The sequence below is a fragment of the Cupressus sempervirens genome, chromosome 5, assembly GCF_028749045.1.
Source record: "Cupressus sempervirens isolate cs-2001-9-10 chromosome 5, ASM2874904v1, whole genome shotgun sequence".
Classification (NCBI taxonomy): domain Eukaryota; kingdom Viridiplantae; phylum Streptophyta; class Pinopsida; order Cupressales; family Cupressaceae; genus Cupressus; species Cupressus sempervirens.
Genome location: NC_143122.1, coordinates 446,523,074 through 446,548,729, shown reverse-complemented (window position 1 = coordinate 446,548,729; position 25,656 = coordinate 446,523,074).

Sequence of the window (25,656 nt, the reverse complement as noted above, 5' to 3'; positions counted from 1 at the left end):
TGATTCAGAGGATGCATGTTGTATTTATGATAGAGTTTGTCATTGATGTCAACATACTGATTATTATGTCAAGACTAGTAGAGTAGCAGACATAGTTTTTCTTTGCACGGTTTGAGGAATGTAGATGAGATTTTGAGAACTTGGGATAATATTCTACAGAGTGTTTTAATGTTATGATTAAGAGTATGCACAAAAATATGAAGATTGGATATAATTATGATGATTTCAGTGAAGGTAGTATTTAGACAAAGTTGTTGGGAAGTGGTTACTAATGTCTTGATTATATCTTCTAATAGAATTGGAATCTAGTTAAGCAGCCTTGGAAAAAGGTAGAATACATGATGAAGATGTTGTTGTCAAATACACATATCTAGACTAGCGTCGAGTGAAGAGTTATGAAGACTGTAAGATGACAGTTTGTTTGTAATTGTAAATAATGTAATATTGTAATGTAATGTGTAAATGTAATATATTAAGTTGGTCCTATACTATCATTGTAAATTAGGAAATCCTCAAAGCCACCTAAATTATTTTTTTAAGGATTTGGTATAAAGGAAAGATGTTTCCTTGGTTGTAGTCATTAGTGAGGTCATTTTATGCTATCTGAACTTGAGAGTGAGATCTAGTGAGGATTGTACTGTGTGAAATTACATGCAAATATCTTTTGGATTAGAGAAGTGGTTGGTGTAGTTAGGGCATGGTGAGCTTACAAGGAACCGTATCTTTATAATTTTTTTATTCAGTGAGTATAGTACAAAGGCTATTTAGATAGTGGGTTCAATGGTCTTCCTATCAATTTCTAACAAGGTTGGAATCTCCTAATAGAGATCCAAAGTCTCTTAATAGGGACTAATAGGTACTGAATGTATTTCATTAACTCCTAACATAGTCCATCCTCTTACAAGGAACTTTTATATTAGTACATCATTTTTTGGGTACCATCCCCATCGAGGTTTTCCCTCTAATCAAGTTTTTCCCTAGTTAAGAGAGTTAGTGTTATTGTGTGTGGTTATCTTTTTGTAGTTATTACATCTAGTGTTTACATATTTAAGAATTAATAAAGATATTAAGAGTTTTTTTTTAACTGAATAACAGATTCCCCCCACCCCCTTCCTCTTAGTTATCTTGGTAAACTTTACTTTCTAAAAATTGGTATAAGAGCATCAGGTCCTTGAAGGAAAAGCTTAACAACTTAAGGAGATCTATGACACATTTTAGGAAAGTTTGGAATTTGATGAAGTTAATTATGACAATTGGAAAGAGAAGATGCAGACACATTTTCTATGCATGGGTCTACGATATTGGTTGATTACTAAAATTCTAAAAGATGTGACTGAAGAAGACAAGCTTGAAGGTTGTGCAAAAGCTCAAAAAGATGTTGTCATGTTCAAAATGCTTGCGAGAGAAGCTCTATTATCAACTATTCTTGAAAATAAATTTTCTCAGGTAAAAACTTTAATATTAGCTCATGAAATTTGGAAATATTTACAAAGTACATTTGAAGGTGATAATCAAGATCAGAAGGTTAGATTACAGAATTGGTTATGCTTATTTCAAGATGCTCAAATGATGGAAGATGAATTTGTGAGAAGCTATTTTGGTAGAATATTAGAGATTTTTACAAGGATTAAAACTTGTGTAGGAAAGAAATTAGAAGATGAAGTTGTATGGAAGATATTGAAGACTTTGACACTTGCATATAGATAGGCAACACAAATGATTGAACAAGTCATACCTTTGACAAAAGACTTTCCAAGAAAAATACTTCTTAGGAGATTACAACCAATAGAGATGTGGATGAGACAGAGTGTGGAGAACTTCCTAGAGTTGAAACTTATTTTAGCACATTGAGTGTTGATCTTATGTTGACAAGGAGTGGAAGTATGATTAAAGATCATTCCAATAGCAGCCAAACAAAAGTTGAAGAAGACAAGAATATTGAGGAAGGTATTTCCATGCTTATGAAAAGAGAACCTAAAGGTAACAAAATCTTTAAATGTGGACTTGCAATGAATATGGTCATTATTCTTCCAAATTTCCTAAGAGAGTAAACAAGTATAAGATTAGTGACAAATCAAGAATGCCTAAGGATTTCCATTTTGCAAATAATGAGGAATTTCATGCTAGATTAGAAGAATTCTTGAGTGAAAGTGATGAAGAGAATAACAAAATAGGATTTTTTGCTAGTAAGGAAGAAAGCCCTGAAAAAGAAGTAGGGCAAAAAAAACATCAGTATCACAAGTTGAAAAGATGAAATCTGATTAGATTATTGATGGTGGTTGTTCCCATCACATGACTAGAGATATGAACAAGTTTGTTGAATTCAACTCTGATGGAGGAATTGTTATAGTTGGAAATAATGCAGCTTGGTATATAAAAGAAAAATAATCTATTACACTTGATTAAAAGACTAACATTGATGATGTTTACTTTGTGGATGGTTTGTAACATTATCTTTTGAGTGTTGGATAGCTAGTGGACAATGGTTATGTGTTGTAGTTTACATAGAAGACTTGCATTATCACAGAAAAAAATGGTTCATTGATTGGTACTAGTACAAGGACAAGAGGTAATGTATTTCAATTCAATCCTACTGAGATGACATGTTTAGTTTCTAAAGTTAATCATAGTTGGTTCTAGCATAAGATATTTTGTTATAAGGATGCTAAAAATTCATACACAATCTAAGCTAGAAACACATACAAGAATTATAATGGATTGTGGAAATCTAATGCTATGAACTTTGATAATATTGTGAAGGTCACTACTACATTTCTAGTTAGAGAGTTGCCTAAGATTGTGAAATATACTAATGTGATGTGTAAGGAATGTGTAATGGAAAAATAGAATAAAAGCTCATTTCCAAGAAATAAATTTACTAGATTTGCAAAATTGGAGATTGTGCACACAGATTTGAGTGGTCCTACTAAGAAAAGATCATTCTATGTTGAAAGGTATTTCACGATTCTTGTTGATGATTTCACTAGAATGGTGTGGGTAGCATTTCTTAGAGAGAAATATGAAGCTTTTGAAAAGTTAAATATATTTAAGAGTAGATATGAAAATAAATATGGTTTGAAGATTAGATGTTTGAGATTTGATAAAGGAGGAGAGTTTACTTCAAATGATTTTAACAAATTTTGTGAAGATAATGGTACAAAGAGATAGCTTCCAGCTTGTAAAATTCCTAAACAAATGGGATAGAAAAAAAGGAGGAAGAAAATAGTGACAGAAGAAGAAAAATTGATGATGTTTGAGAACAATGTATCTAAGATCTTTTGGAGAGAAGTGGTGAATACTGTAGTATACACTATGAATAAAGTATAAATCAGACAAGGCACTAGTAAGATGCCTTATGAATTTTGGTTTGGACATACCCCTTCTATAAAATATTTTAGAATCTTTGGAAGTAAATGTTACATTAAGAGAGATGATGATATTGAAAAGTTTGATTCAAGAAGTGATGGAGGTATGTTTCTTAGACTTTCATTGAAAAATAAGGAATATAGATATTTTAATCAGAGAACTAAGACTATTGTTGAGAGCACAAATGTGAGAGTTGAAATTAGAATTGAAGTGGTGACACCTAACAAAAACTTGATAAAGAATCATCGTGTTGATCATATTATTGGAAGAAAAGACACATGAGTTATGGCAAGAAACAAGGTACAAGAAGAACTATGCTTAATTTTTCAAGTTGAATCTAAAAGTGTTGATGAAGATAGTAAAGATGATTTTTGGATTAAAGCTATGAAATAAGGAAGTTAGAGAAGATTGAGAAGAACAATACATGAGAATTGGTTCCTAGACCCAAGGATAAAATTGTTATTGGAACTAAGTGGGTATATAGAAATAAGATGAATGAATAAAGTGAGGTTCTAAGAAACAAAGCAAGATTGGTATGTAAAGGTGATTCATAGCAAGAAGGAAATGATTTTGAGGAAACATTTTCACATGTTGCTAGATTAGAAGCAGTAAGAATGTTTATGGCATATGAAGATAACCAAATTTTTTAAGTGTGTCAAATGAATGCCAGATCATCTTTTCTAAATGGTGAATTAGAAGAAGAGGTTTATATTGAGTAGCCTAAGGGATTTATTTTGACATATAAAGAGGACATGGTTTTTAAATTGAAGAAAGCATTGTATAGATTGAAACAAGAAAGTAGAGCCTAGTATGTGAGATTTGATAAGTATTTGATAAATATGAGATTTGTAAAAGGTAATGTTGATAGTAACTTGTATTTGAAAATGATTGACAATGGCGTACCAATTGTTGAGGTATTTTTAGATGACATAATCTTTGGAGGAGATGATGAAGCATTTGCAAAACAAATGAAGAAAGAATTTGAGATGATATGATTGGTGTGATGAAGTATTTTTTGGGATTATAGGCTCTTCAGAAGAAAGACAACATTTTTATATCACAAGATAAGTACCTAAAGGACTTGTTCAAAATATTTGGTTTGGAAAGTTGTAAACATGTTGGAATACCTATGATTGTGAGTATTAAATTTGGACCTCTAATTCAACCACACACTTCAACATTATCATTATTTTTCAGTAACATCTTGAAATGAACATGAGATTATTCATTTGGTATGTCTGCATAAGGTGATATGTTGCCTTCTAACTAGTTGGAGTATTACTATGTGCTCCTAGAATCAAGAGTTCAATAACTAGACCAAACTAGTACGAAGGATTTGAATGAATGTAAATGCAAGATTAATCTATTTTTTGATACTTTTTGTATGCAAAGATATGAATTGATCTAGATGATATTCGAATTAATCTAAGAACAATAATAAAAAAAATTAAGCTAAATGAATGCATTGTAATCTAGATGATGAGCATTGAAAAAGAATAGAGATTCGAATGCAAAATGCTTGAGTGATCAATCCAACATTGGTTCTATACTCTTTAATTGTATCCTCTTCAAATGGCAGGTCAGGGATCTATTTTATAGATACTTGGACCCAATCAACAGTCAAGATTAAACTGAGTGTATGCTTCAAATCAATTGAGAGATTGAGTCCTCATTTTTTTATGGAGTTGAATGAGATGAAATATGGGATAACATTGATCCATTCAAATATGAGCTCATTTTTATTATTCTAATTAATTAAACAATTACTTTCAATAATTATGATGACTATATTTGATTAAATCAATATATTTAATTCCATTTTCATGTGAGATGAATTAGGAAAGAATATTGATCCATTCAAACATGACATCATAATCTAATATCCTAATTAATTAAATAATTAGTTTCAACACTTATGATGTGTATATTTAATTAAATAAATGATTTTAATTCCTTTTTATGCGCATTAGCTAAAGAGAGTGTTGGATTTAATTTAATTAAAGTACTTAGGACTTATAATTAAGTTGATTCAATTATAAGATTAATTTAGCCAATTTCAATCAATATTTTGGAATTAAATAAAGTATGTGATTAATAGAAATTTTCTACATTTGACACTTAGGTCAAGTAAAGATGATTAGAACCAGAAATGCATGACTTAATTGATCAAGAAATATATGTTGTGAGATTTATTCACCAAAATTAGTTCAGAATGCCAATGTGCCAATTTAGGGGTATTACATTTTCCCCTCTTTCAATAAATGTATGAGTAGCACATTGATTCAAATAAATTGAAAGTCTAAAGTATAGAACAAGAACTAAGTTTGATTTTGAGATTGATGACAAGGAAACCAATTGATGATATTTTTAGGGTTATCTCCAGAATGAAGCCTAACCCTCCAAAGTCCAGATAGAACACCTAGATACTAGTCTTAATAGAACAAAGGTTGTTAAAATTTATAGGATTGTTCCAAGAAAAAAACTTGATCCTCAAGAATCAAAGTTAGAATGCCTTGATACCTATCCATTAAAAGATGACAAGATTGATCATGATTCATAGGATTATGTCTAGAACGAGGCTTAATCCTCAAAAGTCAAGGTTGAAATGCCTCGATACCTATGCATTAAATATTGATTGAAAGAAAGCTTAGAATTATCTTCAAAATGAAGCTTAATCCTCCAGAGTCCATATAGAACACCTGAATACTAGTCCATAAAGAAAAAGGTAACAAGACCTAATCATGAGTGATAGGATTATCCCCAGAATGCGGCTTAATCCTTAAGAGTCTATAAAGAACATCTAGATACATGTTCATCAAGCTATGAAAAGGACTGTTATGAGGTTGATCAGTTGATCAATAAGTAAGATTAAATAGCATATGATGCCAGATAAAGGGAACAATGATGCCTTGAGTGATGAGATGCCCCTAACGATTAAGACATTATATTCAAATTAAGTTGAAGCTAGATTTGAAAGATTTAATGATGTAATCATTCTTCCCCCTCAGGAGAAAAATCGAAAGATGACACATCCAAGCAATACAATTTGAAGATAATGGTGTGATCAAATATTTAGAAGAATATAGAATAGAGTAGAAGAGCATTTAGAAAATTTTGAGTTGATTCAAAGTGATTGAGAGGTCCAGTTGACCAAGTTTGAACATAGTTGACCAAAGTGATTTTTTGTTTTTGCAAATTTTGAAAATTTTGAGAATATGGTAAATTGAGAATATTTGAATATTCATAGAGTATCAGAAAGATAGATTGCACAAGTGTTCGATCATGTCACTCCCAAAATTTTCAAATAAGCTTTTTAGCTATTTAAGCATGTCAAATTTTGATTTTGATCCCAAAACTAAGATCAAAGTGATCCATTTAGCCAGGGGGTGATTTTCACGTCCATTAGAGCATTTTTAAAAATGAGGTCAAAACCTATATAAGAGCCCAAAGGGTCATTTTGAAATCATTTGATCATTTGTCTTTTGTGGAGAAGGAGCTTTAAGGAAAAAATGGTGGTCCCCATGCACTCTCATCATTTCAAGTGATCCAGACAACATAGTCAGCCAACAAACTATGGACCACCTGTGAGTAGTCAACAAACCTCTTATTCACTTCAAATTTGATGCATTTAGATAGATTTTTCATTAAATTTTGGTCATTTAGATTTCAATTGTCTTGGGGTCTTCAGTACTTGAGAACTCATTTTCTCCCACAAGCCCTACAGGATCTCATGCAAACAAGTCTTATTACAACACAATCTTGCATGCATGTCACGGATTCTGCGTGTTAGACATGCCCTTGTCTCACACATGAAACCCTTAGATAGGGTTTATTTTTGCATGTCTTAAGGAAATCTCGCATGAAGTTAATTTTTTGTGCAACTTACAGATTCCTTGTGTGAGGATATACCTCCTGTGCATAAGATTCAGAGAAGTTTTGAGTTAGTTTGATGTAAAATTGTATGTTTTTCATCCTTTTTGCATCGTCATGAGTTTGTTTAGCATGTTTTTAGCATGTTTGTGTAATAGTAGTATGAAAATAGTGTGTTTTTGTTGTGAGAACATATTGATCGTGCTATGTTGTTTTTGTGTTTGCAGGTTGACTTTTTGGATGTTGGTTTTAGATCACATTATCCAACCATCAGGGCACTGATCAGACAACTTATTGCATTCAAGTTGACCCACATTGATTCACTTGATCTCTCATATTTATGTGATATCCCTAACATTAATCATGACTTACTGACTACATTGGTGGAGCATTTCCATTTAGAGACAGATACTTTCCACTTCCCCTTGGAGAGATGATCATCACATTGGAGGATATCTACAGGATTCTATAGATCCCATTCCATGGGCCTTGGATAGAGTATGATACACAACCATGACTGGGGACATTGGCAATGAAGGCCATATTCTAGAACAATATCATTATGGGTAGGGTGATCCCCTAGAAGGAATTGGTATAGGTTTATGGTCCTATACATAGATTGGAAGTGGTGTTAGGAGCTTTCCTTGGTTGCTACCTGATGCCTACTAGAGGCCAACATAGACTAGAGTGTGTATGGGGTTACATGTTGCAGTGGATGTTAGAGAAACCAACACATTTTAAGTGGGGTCGATGTATTTTGGCCCACATGTTCCATGAGATGCATGAGATCATCTATAGAGAGATGAAGAGCATAGCGACAAGGGTTTATGTTCTGCAAATATAGGCATGGGAGAATTTTCCTATCACTAGACTAATATGTGAGGACATGAGACAACCTCATGAGCCCTATATTTGAAGATATAGGGGGAAGATGACCCAACTACACTAGGTAAGACTGAGTAGTAGAGAACTCAGCTAGGTGACCTTGTAGTGATTGTATAGAGGCCCTAGCAAGAGATAGAGGCATGGGATGATGCTCGAGCATAGCTCAGTTATATGTTCACTTCTTGGCCACTATCATTCATGTTATTGAGAGGTTTCCACTGACACACATGTGGTCACAATATGGTCATCCATAGGACATCACTTAGGAGTATTGTGCATGCACCTACTTCACCAAGGAGGTGAAGAAGGGTTGGTCAGTGAGATTGGACCCTAGGAGGTTAATGATAGATGTTTAAGGGCTTACACTAACCCACTGGGATTATATGCTAGATATAGTTGATGGGGGATGACTCTAGAGTTTAAGGAGCATTTTGTGAGTCATCCCTTCCCTTGTTTCACAGATCTAGTGGGGATGGTAGTACTAGTGCAGCCAGTGTGGGCTCCTCAATAGGTAACACAATAGTAGGGGCCTTGAAAAAGGACTACACAAATTCTTATTCTACCTTGATAGAGAAGGGGAGATCTAGGTGTTGGTAGGAGTGGGTTGGATTAGAGGAGACCTCGTGGAGAGATGGGAACCTTGGGTTCTGTTGGCCTGGTTTTTCACTAGATATTCTCAATACACTCTGTAGTGAAAAAACCATTAGTCCCATGTGTTTAAAATTTTGAAATGTGTCAAAACCCTAGTTGAAATTATTAAAATTTTGTTAAACACTTTTCATGTGCCCTAGCTTTTCAAATTTTTAGAAAGTAGGTTTTATAAAAAATTATGCAGGAAGGTTGTTACCCTAAGGTTTTATTTTACCACTTTTCCTCTATTTATTTTAAGTTACTTTTTTAAAATTTAGAAAACCTTCATTATAAACCTTGTTCTAACAATGTTTTTACCTTTGTTATTTCCTTAGTACTCTACAAAATATCTTAACCATTGTGGTTTACTCTTGTCAACTGTTGATCTTTGAAAGATCAATGATGAGCACATACCCACATTGAGAATTTTCTTGACCTTTAGCAAATGTAGGAATGTGCATGTCTGACACGTCACATTTGGTGGCATCTACCTTAAAATGTGTTGCAAAGAAGTGGGGGTGTCAGAACATTCTTAGAGTTGCTAGAGCGCATTGAAATTTTCAATCAATTTCATTGGTCGAGCTGAGTAGTGGGGTCATCTTTTTGTATCATATCATTGAGTCATTGAACTTGGGAAGATCTACAGTTGGCATATTACTGCTTCATGAAGATGCATGAAGTTTAGTTGAAGTGGAGAAGTGCCTACTTTCCACATGTACTCAATAATGTCATGCCTCTCAATTTAAAAGGGTGTTAAATTAGTTGACGACCATCAAAACATGTTGGATAAAGTACATCATTCTATTGGTTGACTTTGTTGACTGGGTTGTAAAAAAGATAAAGTGTATAACACCATTGATCTTTGAAAGATCAATACAAGGTACTTGACCACAATATGAAAATGACTAAATTTTAACTAATGCAGTAAAGTGCATGCTTTTCATGTGGACAAGTAGGGTTGGTTACTCAGAAGGTTTCCTAGTCATGCCAGGGTGGAAGAGCATGGTGATATGGAAAATGATTGGTGGGAAAATCCATGTGTTTGCCGAGCTGGATAGTGATTGTACCAGTAGGCCCATAATTTTGAAGCCAAAATTATAAACTTAGCAATATTTTTCATGATCATCGATCTTTGGAAGATCCATGACCAATGCTTCACCGCTTTGTGAAAGTGTTCAAACTTAATGAAATGTGGCAATGTGCCCTGTTCACACGTGACAATTTCTAAAAGGAGTTAGTGCGTCCTTTTTTATTTTAAACTAAGTCATTTGATGCTTGATGATCAATGGTTAAAATTTAAACTTCATGGCACGATGCAAAATTTTGACTATTAGAATATTAATTCTGATGAATGCCACTTCATGTGAGCTTAATGCTGTAGTAAAATTCCAAATTCACCATTATTGAGCCATAACATTGCAAAATTATCATAGCACAAATATTTCCAAAGCTAAGGGAAAGAGTTTTCAAGGTTTTCAATACATCACAGAGTGATTTAAAGAGAGAAAGGGACAAGAAAAGGTGGGTAAGACATTTGAACTTCTAAAAATTAAGAAATTGTAATTGCACTAGGGTGAACCACAAAAATGCCTCCACACAAGGATTTCTTTGGAAAAGTAGATTACTTAAAGAGGGTAGTTAACGATGACTTTTTAGAACAAATATCGATGTCAATGAATGAATTAGCTAGGGGTAGAGAATTGATTCCAAAAAGCCCTAGGTTACTAGTTGGCAAGGGTTTCTATGAAAAAGCAAATTGGTTAAGGGATACAAAGCTATCTATGGGAGGATTAAAGCTTTTTGGAAAATGGTTTGCAGAAAGGAAATTGGATACTCCAGTAAGTAATTTCAAGGAATTCGACATAGGTAAATTGATTGTCCCTAGAGTCTTCTTCAATGATGATCTACTGGGAGACATGGCAAAGAAGTATAATCTAATTACTAGAGTGGTATAGAACCATGTAGGAGATAACCTTTTTAGGGTTTCACCTGAATTGATCATAGAGGTTTTCAAGCTAAATCCTAATCATGTTATTAATGAGAAAATTGACATGGAAGACCTCCAAGCTAGATATGATGCACAAAGGATGTATCTAAGGGGAGGGCCATTACACCAACATTTTGTTAAAATTGGATCATTGGTCACACAAAATACTCGAGCCCTTGTTGAAATTTTTTTATAACCCTAGGGCACAGGCCTTGTACTTTTCTCTTTGCAAGATTTTTGGTATGGATGAACAAGATCACCTTCCAAGTTCTATTGTTCTTATTATTGCTCAAACTCTTCAATATGGAATGATTTCAATCCTTGATTTTGCTACTTTTTTGGTTGAAGAAATTCATGATGGCTTGATTGGAATAGAAAAGGCTAAAGTTGACAAGCCCTTCTATTGGTATTCTATGTTGATGTATATTTGTTTATACAAAGGAGTTACTTTTTTCTCCAAGAGATGAAACTAGAATTAGAAAGAGATGGAGAGAGACTCCCTATTCAGTTATAGAGTGTAGACATGACATGGGAAGTAAATGATGCCAACTTTTTTAGATTTGACAGTTACTTTGCCTCTAGGCTTAGAATGTTGCTAGTAGGGGAGAGCCCTAGAATACCACAACCTCTATTAGAGTTGATAAGACCTAAGGGCCATATTAGAGGATTGTTGGTAAGCCATAATTGGGGTGATATAGTTATGTATCCTATTTTTAGAGTTTATGGCTTTTTGGGAAAACCACGTGTTGCCATACTAGGTGCCTTTGAAAGTGGGGATTGCTAAATTATTATGGAAAATTGGATCAGTTGAGGAGAGGGATTTGCTTGGTAAATCTAAAGGTACTTTCTTTCCAATGATTACTATTATTCACAATTTTTTTTTTGTCAAAAAGGGATGGAGGAACTTGGGAAAATTCTTAGATAAATATCAGATGACTCAATCCCATGTCCACTTTTTAGATTATGAAGGATTTTATGACCTCCTTAGAGAAAGGAGTAAAGCCAAAGCTCAGAAGAAAATTGTATACTTTCTTGGCGATATAATTAGGAATAGGTTCTCTTTACAAGAACAAGAGCTTAGGAAAGAGAAATGGATAGTATATAGTAAATTTCTAGATTTTATAAATGCTTTTGAACCAAATCATGATCCTCTATCATATAGAAAGAATTGGGGAATGAAGATAGATGTGTTAATGGATAATTTTGCTAGGATTATGCAAACACTGAATGAGAAGAAAGAAATCATAACAAAAGAATACCCAAACAAGGCTATTGATGTTGAGAGGAGGATGGCCAACAGAATGATTATGACCCTGGAGCAGTATACGTTGCAAAAACATGTCGGGTATGTGGTGGCCAAGAATATACAGGATGTTCCCCCATACAAGAGGGAAAGGTTTGAAAGCCCACCTAACACACATGTTTCAAAGAAGCAGAGATTAGAAAAAGGGTCATCTTCTCATGTGGAAGAATATTCACCTACCCAAACTCTACTTAGAATAGATGATGAAGCATCTTTGAGAGAACAACTGAGGCAAATTGGAGGGGAAAGGGACATTGTGGTCATAATTGCTAACATTGAAGGAGGAGAACCTAAAGAGCCTCATGTACCATCTTTTGATCTTACTATTGTAGATTATTGAGGTAAGGAAATAGACCCTATGATAGCACAAGCCACCCAAAAATTCATTGATGATGAAAATTTTGTAAAGACTAGAATTTTTGCCCAATTTTCGTGGAGAAGAAATATTGGTAATTTTGAGAATAAGTGCAAATTAATAAAAGTAGAGCAACCTAATAAGTTGGACTCTAAAATTGAAGAAGAAGTTAGAGCTAACTTCATGGAGGAATTTGCACAATTAACCCCTAAAGGGGGAAGGCAATCATTGAAAGATTCAAGATTTTTAATCTTTCCTGAGTGGGACATAGCCAATGTTATGATTTTTTATTCTATTCGGAAGGCAAAAGATACTCAATTTAAAACTAAGGAAGAGATCCTATAGGCACATAGAGGATTAAAGTATAGCAATGATCACCAAGTATTGGTGATATGGTCTATTAAAAAGAGAGATAAAACTAGGCTATAGGAAATTTCAAGTGCTGAGCATACAGGTAGCCTCATGGTCTATGTAGTAGATGAGGTTGACAGTGAAAAAGTGTCTAAGATGACTAGGGAAATGATGGACTTTAGGGTGGTGGTTGCTGAAAAAGATACAAATAAATTCTTGGAGCCCAAAGCCAAGTTTAAAGAAATATTGAAAGCATACGAGGAAAGAGGGAACACGATGCATCAATTGGAGACCCAAGTAGCCCAAATGGACAAGCAACTAGGAAAGAGAAAAGTGGGAGAGTCAAGCCAGCCCCGAATTACTTATCCCTATCCACCAGTTGAACCATTTAAATCAACTCCTTTAATAGAAATACTAGATACTCTAGAAAGGCTAGAATCTTATATTGTAGAAGATTTTGAAAAAGAAAAGAGTAAACTATGGGCATTACATGTGGAGCTAAATATTCAGTATGAGGATAAGTTATGGAAAGCCATCATGTATTTAGTAAATAAAATTGATTGGCCATAATTTTATGAGAAATTAATAAAGGCAATAAATATATGGGATGAGAGAAAAAAAAATGATGAAGTCGTAAAGACAATTGTCAACAAATGGAGTAGAAGGAATAAAGGTGTTACTCTTCTATGTTTTTATGTTATCAGTTTTATCTTGTGAATATATAGAAAAGACTTATGATATGACCAATGATCTCTCAAAATTTGATGATGAAAGAGTTGAATTGCAAAAGAGGATCATAAATTATCTTGACAAGTACAAAAGTATTAATTTTGAACTATTCCAACATGCCATAGATAAAAGGGATAAGTTGAAAAATAAGGAGGAATGGGCACATGAATTGAATGACCTATTATGCCTTCAAATGAATAAGGTCATAAATGAGAAAGGAAATGCATGGTGTTCAGCTACAACTGAAGAAGTTGTAAAAGTGCAATTATTTTATGATTCTTTGAGGAGAGATTTTGGTGAAATTGATAAAATTAGAGAATATGTAATTAAAAAGCAGCATGATATTCTAAATTTTAATTGGCCAGATGTTACACTTTTTGATAAGTGGATGGCAGATTTTGTTCATTCAAAATAGTTGGAACTTGAGAATACGAATTTGACATTGTAATCATAAGAATATGAATTTGACATTTGTCTTAGTTTTTTTGGAATTAGATGTAACCATTAAAGCACAAGAAGTTAGAATGACTAGAATATTTGTTCCTTTTAATGTAGCAAGCGAACATAAGCATCAGAACATAAATGCTAGGATGATGAGAATGTTTATTGCATACAAATACACTAGACACATGAGAGATCCTTCTCATGCTAAGTAATTAGTAAGTATTTTGTTCGCAATGACCCTTGCATTCGTAAACATTCAACAAACATGATGAAGATAGGAAGAAAATAGCGTTTTAAGATATGTGAAAATCACAAGCATCTACTTGGACACTGATGCTAATCGCTACGCCCTAGAAACTGTAGAGAAGAATCCCTCCTTTCAGAACCTCCTCCTTTTTGAAAATTCCTTCCTTCTCCAAAATTTGCGGTCCATTAAAAAAAATGAACCCCCAAGTTGTGATATGGAGTTCTCTCCCAAAAATTGGGGCACTAATTGTGCATTCACCCTAGAGAACTCCTTGCTCACCACTCTTAACTCAAAATTCACTTTTATTTATCTTTCTTTTTATCTTTTCCATGCACATTGATTAATTAATTAAATTACTTTATTCTACTTTTTACTTGACTTCTATTTTAATTGATTTATTAAATTTAATCTCATGCGCACTTTATACAAATAAAATATCTTTATTAAATATACTTGTTTTATCTTTTTAATTAATTTCTTATATTTTAATCTCATGCACGCATCATGCGAACTTAAAAATTTTAATAAATTAATATATTTTCACTTTTAAATTTATTTTCGAAACTTAATTAATAAAATATTTATTAACTTAAATAATAATATTATTTAGCATTTATTTAAGAATGAACTCTAAATATATTATTATTAAATTAAATAAATATTATCACATTCTAAAATTATCCTTATAACTTTTATCTTCAAATTTAATTCTTTTATTTAATTAATTTCTCAATTAATTAAACATAATTAAATATTTAAAATACCATAATAATTTTCCATTAAATTAAATCATTAATTTAATCTTTTAATTAGACATAATTAATAGAATATTTACCAAAGACTCATAAGACAACATATGAAAACCCATCATAGTAAAACACATACAAACTTGAACTAAAGGGTTATAATCATGAATTAACATCATCTGACGCATTCGGAGGGTACTCAACTCAAATACTTGTCCTAATTTTCAATTAGGAAAAATGGCTTAAAGGTTTAGGATTTGGACTCAAGAATTTATCTCCCCTCTCTTACCATTGAGATAATGCGATAATGTATGCTCATCTTGGCAATTTAGGGAAGTCGATACTTGGTACCTGCAACCTACATATAATCATTATGCATGCATGAAATATAGAGTACCAAGTAATCTCATCATATAATAAATTGGATGTAAAAACAATATCTAATAATCTTTTAAAAATGCCACTAATCATAAGCATACAACTAGCCTAAAAGAGTTCGATAATGATAACATAAATGTGAACTAGGGGCAGGCACTACATCCACCCCTCTAGACTTAGGCTTACTCCTGGAAGCCTACAAGGATGGTAAATCTAAGAACTCACTCTGCAGGTCCCATTAGACCCTTTCCCCCTGTAGGAGAATATGACTCCACTGAGAACACTACAAGAATAATATCTGAGATAACAAGGTACTATGATAACCATATAACATACTACTTTCAGTCACATAGAGCAATATGATTCTGGTTTAATAGTAAATTGAAAAACATATTGATCCAACATTCATTCTTTAAAAAAATATTGAAATAGATCCCCAAACACTCTAAACAAGAATAACATAATGTTCACAAAGATAATCAAAGGCATACTACTTAAGCATAGATGAAAGATACATGTTTTGAAAATAGAATAAGTTTCAACTTTTAGTTTTGCCTATATTTAGGTTTATGTATAGTTTCAATTTTGAAGTCTAAGTGTTGAAGTATGAAAAATATACAACTAAAAGTTTAAGTTCTATGTCAGTTCAACTAGTTCAAGTTTCAGTTTAAAGTTGATATACACAACAGTTCGAAGTTTCATTTTTGTTCAACTAGTTAACACTAGTGGCATTTTGATATACCCAAAGCTCCCAATGTAGAAACTCGGGCTCTGATACCAGATGTAACGCCCTGCCAAGGGATACAAAAGAATTAACCTAAAGTTTTACTAAGTTTGCCAAACATTTTTTTATTAAAAAAAAACAAGAAAGATAATCATACACATCAAACACATAGTAGCGGAAGCAATAACATACAATCAACTAAAAGCATACATAATAGGTTACATTCCTTAAGGATCCCAAGACGTTGAGTCACATGTAAATTAATTAATTCTAAGTCTAACAACTACCACATCCACATGAAAGAATAATTAGAAAGTCCAAAGTCTATAATATACATTTGTTTTGAATGCCTCTTGGCAAATGAAACTGGGAATGCTCAATCAACCACTATACATGTCATAATGTATGAAAGGCTAAAAGAATATACATATGTAGAAATAAGGATACATCCTCCTCCTCGAATCCATGATACAAGTACAATAAAATAAATGAAACCATCCACTATACATGATACATCCATCCATCATAAAAGATATAAATATCCAACATGAAATACAACTATCCATCATAAAACACAACTAACTAAGTACGCGGTTCCTCCCAATCGTTAATAGCATCATAAGACCAGTGTGGGCCCTAGCCATCCCTCGCACGTAACATCCCAAACCATCGATCAGATCGTTGGTACTATCGTAATAGGGACGTCACTACTAAACATACTACAACATAAACATAAAAAAATCTAACATGCTAGAATAAAGCATAAGATGATCCTACAAAGTAGATAACATCACCTATCACATGTTAATCATCAATATAAGGAAATGCGTTAGTAAATAACATCATCTAACATGATAAAAAAAAATCCCACGAAGCACCAACCACAGTGATTATGAACGGATCTCAATGATAAGAGTGAAAAAGCACTACCACCCGACTGCATGGAACCTAAATGGCCCATTCCCACCACACTAAGGAGATAGTCTCAAGTCCCAAACAGGATATCAAATCACATATCACAAATACTCTCTAAGTCTAGGAAATCCTAAAAGTATTCTAACTCAAAGGTTCTAATAAAGAATGACATCTAATCCTAGAGGCACACAAGACACATAGGGAACCTACTATGTAAGAGAGCAAGTGTCATCGCATGAATCATGTAGGACTTACCCTGGCAGTTTCTTAGGACTCCAAGGTCTCTATTGATCCCCATGCAACCACTAGGATCCCCTCGTACTAACAAGGCATACTACAAAATGCAAGGTCGCAACCAAGCATTCTCTCTACTCCCATCCTAGTCTGTACTAGCACTTGAGGCATGGGTGAGAACATACAATTATCTTATTAGGTTCATTTTAATCCCCATTTAGTGTAATGTTTTTACTTATTAAAAAAACTTACAATAGGTTACCCCTAGGACCACTTAAGGTCCCCAGCCCCCATTGTAAGCCACTTCTCGACACTACAAGTAGATAACCTACCCTAGGCTCATAAAATCACAAATCAAAGAATCATAATATATCACCTTAGTCTTGTACAAGTGACTAGAAAGCACCATAATATAATCATAATAATCACATCAATTCTCTGTGAGCAACTGGAAAGCATCAAAGATAGATCACAATATCCATCGATTCTCAACGAGCAACCAGAAAGTATCCCAAAATAATACTGTTCAAAGACTCCAAAATGGTCAAGTCAAACATGTCACAACATGACATCACCAAGATCAAGAAAACACTTCAGTCCCATCAAGGTGACTAGAAAGTAACCCAAGTATAACTGATCGAGTACTCAAAAATTGTTAAATCAAATATCTCAAAACATAAGTCTCGCTAATCCATAAGGCACTGAAAACAATAATCAGCAATATAAACACACTCAACATAGATCATACCATCACATAACATGGTTGGGTTAAAAAGATCGAGATCAAAACATCATAACATCACAGTCACATAACTCTCGAGCCTTTGGTAACAACCTAAACTAGTCAACACCTAATCAACCCCAAAACCCCAATCATAAACATCGCATAGAAGACAAGGTGTAAGTTCATATTTTTTCTTGTTTTAAATCACATGGTTGGGTTAAAAGATAAAGGTTTCAATTTTGGTTCCAATGTATATTCCAAGTAAATAATCTTACAGTTTACCCTTACAAATAACCCATTCTTGTTTTTAAATAATTCACAACGTTGCTGATTTTCAATGTAATAATCTATGGCTTTATTTTTATTTTTAAATCTGTATTTTAATACTTAATCAATTATCTTTCATTATTAATTAATCCTAGTTAAATAAAGTTTAACTAAATTAATTAATAATCTCCTATCTTAAAAAGATCCATATTAATATTAGTTAATACTTTATTTATTAATTAATATTAATATAAATGCTTATTAATTACTTAATAATAAATATTAACAAGTTTATTAATAATAATATAAAATTGTATATTAATAAATGAATTAATAATAATAAGCATACTAATAAAAATTATTAATAAATAACATAATAATTTAAAATTTATAAATTTTAAATTTAATATAATCTAATTTTAACTTTTTAATAAAACTTGAAAAAAACTTGCAGCTTTAAATATACGTCGACCCTTATAAAGGGTGGTTGTCGTGCGTGGCAAGCCTGCTGATGTAGGGCTTGTGGCAACTTCGCTAACACAGTCCTTGCACCAGCAGTGACTGTTGGTGACTTAAATGCCAAAGGGGGGTGGGGGAGGTGGTTGCCCCCACCTCCCACTTATTATTTTTAAAATTTCTTTTTTATATATAAGAAATTTTATGATAACATTTTAAAATATATATATATATATATTTGATTAAATCTGTATAACAATAACCCCCCATTTAAAATTAATTTAAAATATATATTTTTTAATAACAATCCTGACTAATCTCTGATAGGAAGAATACGGCCAACTGGTCAAAATTTTCCATTTAAATTTTTGATTTCAAAACAAACCCTTCTCGATAATTTCCCATTCCTTAATCTACTAAAAGAGGGTTATATAGATCTTATGATTTTTCAATAAACAAAGATTTAATATTCATAACAGGAATGCATATTATTGAAACCATTCATCACAAGAATTCCTCAGAAAACATTCAACAGACATGATGAAGACAGGAAAAAAAGAGCATGTTAAGATATGTGAAAATCACAAGCGTCTACCTAGACACTAATGCTAATTGCTATGCCCCAAAAATTGTAGAGAAGAATCTCTCCTTTCAGAACATCCTCCTTTTTGAAAATTCCTTCCTTCTCCAAAATTCGCGGTCCATTGAAAAAAATGAACCCTTAAGAACTAAACCATCTCTATAATGAACCCTTTAGAACTAACTCATGTACCATAGCTCAAGATCCATATCCATGAAAGATAAACATAAATATAATGTACCTAAGAGAAACAATGGGTTATACCTCTCAAGTAAAAAAACTGTCGAGTGGACCAAGAGTGGGGAATGAGAATGCTCATCAAGATAGCCAAGTCTCCAAGAAAGACTCAACTAAGAACAATCTCCTCTAAAGTCCATATAAGGTGAATGCCCCTTAAACTTCCTGTTGAAACCATCAACCGTCCCAACAAATACTTCTCTAATCCAAGAGAAATCAACATCACCACTATCTCTAAGTATCCATGGGCACCTATAACCAATAAATACATGCAAACTCCAAATGCAACATAGCAATATCATGAAGTATCCAGCAAATGATCAATGTACTCAATACCAAGAAACTAAACTAAGATCAATGTCAAAGTTCCAACCATGGCCTTAGGAACATAAACATGACAACATGATCTTACCATCTCAAAAGAGACAACATGTTCCACATGAACATACTATAACATGTCAAAAAAATCTAAACGTGTATCAAGAGTATACCATGACATAATAATGAAACCATCCTCACACCAAGGATAACATGTCAAATAAAAGCATAAACCACACTTTTACCAAGAACCTCACAAGTCCTCAAGATGCAATCATATCCACACAACATGAATACAAACCATGTCCACATACCATGAAGAACCATCTACACACACCATGAAGATAAAAAGTGCACCATGAAAATGTCATAGATGCTTCTGCAAAAACAAGATCTAGGAGAAACCTCGAACATGGGTAAACACTCAATAAGTATATCAATGCTAACAACTCCCACTCAACTGTGGTACCAAGTCACCCATGGAATCATAAATCCATCTCCTACATAAAGATCCTCCAGGTCTATAGACACAACCAAAGTGTCAGTACCAAGTGAAAACCAAGATCTCCAAACCCAAAAGGTACAAACCAAGAACTAATCCTACACTACCACCTCATCACTATCACAAGCTGCCACTAAACCGTGTATCCAAGCTATCCATGACATCATGATGAAAAAACCATCCTCTAACTATGAAAATAAACCAAGGCATCAAAACATCAAAGAACTCAAAGTGCACATCATGAGCTCCTCAAAAGAAACCAAATAGCCATGATCCTCAACCAAGAAGACATACCACCATAACTAAATCAGGAATCCAAACCAATGAACATCAAGGATGTACCTATATATCCAATTATGTCATACCAAAATCCATGGCACCATGATAACATCTATGAACCAAGAAGGGTGAGTGCACTAAGATGGTGTACAAAAAGAGGGGTATAAGTGGACACCTTTCTTTTGGAATTAGGTAAACTTGAACTTGGATGAGACATTTGACGGTCATCCACTAAAAATGACAAGATGTATAAAACATATAAATTGTATGACTCTGAATCTTCTTTCTAAATCACTAGAGTTTTTAAAAATTGGATAAGATTAGGTGGATCAAACCTTGCACACATACAAAATAATCCTTGATTTTTTAGAAAACATAACATAGTTGTTTTCGTGTGCAACACAAAAAATTGAGTTATATTTAGTATCTTGCATATCCCTTTGGTAGGATGATAGTTGAGATTCATATCTAAAAGTTGTGTATTTTTTTCTAATTTTATGATGAGTATTTTATTTATTATGAATTATTGAACTCACTACATCTTGAAATTTTGGTACTTGTTCATATGTTTAGCATAACTTGTATCAAAATAATAAAAAATGAAAACTTTTTTTTAAAAGTGTATAGAATAAAGTGTAGAATACTAATATATAATTTATTTTGAATTTGGTTAAGTATATAAAAATTTATTAAAAAATGGTAGAAATATTTCCATGAGGAATGTCAAGGCATTGGTAGAAGTAATTAAAGTTTACAATGTTAATGTTGTCCAAAAAAGGAAAAATTTATATGGTTAGAAAACTAAGAAGACCTGTAAGATTATGGTGGTGATTTTAGAGATACCCACTCATTAGAAAACCTAATGAAGGCAAAGACAAGAATTCATCTTAGAAGATGAAAAAAAATTTAAAGGGAAAAAATTGGAGGGAAAACATTCTCCCAAGCCTTTGGGTCATTTCCCTCTGCTACCAAGGCATAACCCAATCAGGTTATGAAATGAAAAACTACATTCAAAACCTGATCGGGTTTTGAAGAACTAAAAGTAGGCTCTACTCCGAAGGTCATAACTTTCACATACGAAGTCTAATTGACTTCGTTCAAAATATGTTAGAAAGATATTGAAGAGACCTACAACATTATGTAGAAATCAATCCTATGTCATCAAAATTTTATTTTCCATCAATTTGAATTAAGCATAATCTAAAACAGGTAGTCATTGTTTTCCAAATGCATAATCAATATTTAAACACGAATACTAACATTGTGTTAATTATCTCTCTCTCTCAAAAAAACATACACACAATCACTCACTAACTAAATAAATCCTAAGATATATCTCTTACTTTTCCTTACCTCTCACATTCTTTAACTAACTAATAACCTCTCTCTCTCTATCTAACTTGTTACCCTTAATCTCTCTCTCCTACATCCCTCTCTATCCATCACTTCATCTCTCTCACTCTCTCCATCTCTATCTCACTTTCTTTTATTCTATCCCCTCTCCCTCTTCCTATCCCCTTCTCTCTCTCTATCATATCCCCTAATCTCTCTCTCTCTCTCTATATATATATATATCCTATTCACTAATCTCTCTCTCCTATGTCCTCTCCACCACTTCATCCCTCTCTCACTCTCTCTTATCCTATCTCATCTCCCTCTTCCTATCCCCCACTCTCTCTCTCTCTCTCTCTCTCTCTCTCTCTCTCTCTCTCTCTCTCTCTCTCTCTCTACGTGAAGTTCCCATTCAATGATCAGAGGTCAAGGAGAGAGAGGGGGATTAGGGATTATGGGTCATAGAGAGAGGGAGAGGGAGAAAGAGAGTAGGGGATAGGATAAGAGAGCGAGAGAGAGATAGAGAGAGAAAGAGATAGCGGGATAGAATGAAGAGAGTGAGAGGGGATTGTACATGGATAGAGAGAGTGAGAAATATGGAGAGAATAGGTTAGGATGGAGAGAAAGGGGGGAGAGAGAGATACTGAGAGAGAGGGGGGGGGATAGGATGGAAAGAGTGAGAAATATGGAGAGAGAGAGAGAGAGAGAGAGAGAGAGAGAGAGAGAGAGAGAGGGTGGGATAGGATAGAGAGTAAGAGAGACAAGGGAATATGTGTGTGTGTGTGTGTGTGTGTGTGTGTGTGTGTGTGTGTGTGTGAGAGAGAGAGAGAGAGAGGTTAGGAGTTAGTGTGAGAATGAGAGAAGCTAAGAGTTAGCGAGAGACAAATTAGGAGTTAGTGAGTGAATGAGTGAGTGATTTTGTGTGTGAAAAAGGGATAGAGGGAGTGAGAGAGATGATAGGAAGATAAAAACTATCATAACCTACCTATTCGCCCCATGTTTGGAAAATAATGACTATTTATTTTAGACCATGATTGATTATAATGGGTGGAAAATAAAATATTGATTACCTAATATTATTTTAGTTGCATCATTTTGTAGATCTCTTCAATATCTTTCTAACACATTTCAAACAGAGTCAATCGGAGTCTGGATGTGAAAGTTATGGCTTCCGGAGTGGACCCTATTTGTAGTGCCCACCTATAGTTTGCTTTTCCATTATATTTACCAAACTCTTTTATGCCTATTTCATGGATGTATTAGTTTCAAGTATATTATTTCATAACTTAGACTAGACATATATCAACAATGATTACTTAGTTGACTATATTTCATGTGTTGTTTAATGATTATGGTTACTGGTGCATTAATGATGCTTTAATGATTCGTAGTTAATAATATGATTTCTTTCATAGCAATGTCAAATGATTCTTTAATGACAATTACTTCATATTTGTAACGATGCATTATTTTATCTAAGCATTTGATGTTTGACTTATAATTATTATGGTTCTTACCCCATACTTGCATGGTATGGTGCATGTGTCTGTTTTATCTTTTTATTTGTCGTGTTTGATGTGGTTAAGGGAGGGAGTCGTGGCCACTTGCTAGTCAAGATCTACACAATGTACCACTCCCTGTCATTGCCTATTTAGTTTAGATATATTTATATACATGTACATGCTCATCTTTTATGCAGAATGTAAGTGCCGAACATCGACTTCCTTGAATTGCCAAGATGAGCGTGCCCTATCACAATAACTCAATGGTAAGAATGGGGAGATAATGTTCAGGTCCAATCCCAAAGATAGCCTAAATACTTGTCTTGCAAGGAGGACTCGTAACTGACTTTCCACCCTTTATTAAAACCTATGAGTTTATCTTTATTTGTGTTGTTTGATTTTGAGTTTCGATCTGTTTTGGTAATGTTGCTTTTATGTGAATTTCGCTATGTGATTTATTTGGTAAATGATTTAATTATAATATTTTGGTTAATCATATAATATTGAGAATTATTAAATATTATTTGATTAAAAAATAAAGTAATAAAGCATGAGAATATTTAATTTATTTAAAAACTAATTAAATATGTGCTTTAATTTAAAAGTCTTAATTTAGAAAATTGGTTAAAGAGAAATTATAATATGATGATATTTAATTAATTAAATATGTACTTTAGTTTAAAAGATTTAATTTAAGAAGTTGAACAAAAATAGATAATTAAAATATTAAAATATTAAAAATTTAATATTGCTTTATTATAATTATTTATTTAATAATTAAATTAGAGTTGCATTTAAAAATGAGCTTTGATTATTATTATTAATTTAAATAATAAACTATGTTGTAATTAGTGCTTGCACTAATTAATAAGTGGAGGAAAATAAAATATAAAAGAATATTTTAATTAATTTTTTTTTTAAATGTGCATGAAAGAATTAAATTTAGAAGATTTGATTAAAGTTATAATTTAGGCATATTTATATTTATTTTATTTAATAATGATTTATTTAGGAGTTTTATTTTTAATAAACTCTAAATAATATTATTGGTAAAATTAATAAGTATTATATTAAAAAATGTCGCATGATTTAATAAAGGAGAGAAAGCTTTAATATAATAAAGTCTATTTTAATTAAATTGCATAAAGTGTGTGCATGAAAATTAAAATATAGTAATTAAAGACAAATAGTTTTTGTATGATTGCATGATCAAACCCCTAATTTGGGTGGAAAAACTCTTTATTAAGAAAATTAGAGCTCATTTCTAGATACACAGGTTTTGGGGAGCAAAATTCGAAATTGGATCAAAAGAATTGTTGAAAGTTTCAGGAGGTCAAGATTTGCATTCATTCACAAATTGTCTCAGATTTTAGCTGTGATTTTGAGGTAGGGATTGAAAACCCATTGTAGAATTTTATTGAAAGATCTGTCTACTTTGTATCTTCCTAAGTGTTTGCATATTGCTTATTAATTTACTATATTGATTATTGAATAAGAAATTATGTTGTAGATTCTGAAAAAGGGAAACTTATTAATCAACATAACTTGATTGCAGAAAAATTGTAGAAAATTATTACAACTATATTCTTTTAAACTCATTTAGATAATACAAGGAAAATTTGATTATTGAAATGTAGAAAAAAATAATAAGTTGAACAGTTAGGGTTTCAACTTTAAATTTGTCATCAGAACTATGTGATTATCATGAATTTTCTAAACATAAATGAATATTCTTCTTATATCTAAAATAATTTAATTGCAATGTTTATTGGAAAAAGGAAAAAATATTAATTGAGAGGAAAGCATGTTTTAATTGAACTTATGCATGCATGTGAAAACAATTATGCTAAAAATAGAAAGCTAAGTATAGTGTGGTTGCATGCATGTGAAAACAAATATTCTAAAAATAGAAAACTAAGTGTAGTATGCTTGCATCATTTGAGAGATCAAAGACATGCAAAAATACTAATTGTATGTTTATTTTTATTTTATAAAAATATTATTTAATTTTTAGATTTATTTATTTAAAAATTTAATTAATTAATTAAAAATAAATTAGTTAATTAAAAATAAAAAAACTTAAATTATTTATTAATTTCTAAAAATTTAAATAAATATTATTCATTTATACAAAGTGAATTTTAGTAATATTAGTGATTTTTTAAATCTAATTAAACTCTTAGCTACATATAAATAATTTAATATTTATTAATGCAAGAGAGAAGTTAATAAATAAATATTTATAATTGTATTTCATTTTAAGAGATGTTGTGGTAGAGTCCACTTTCTAATCAT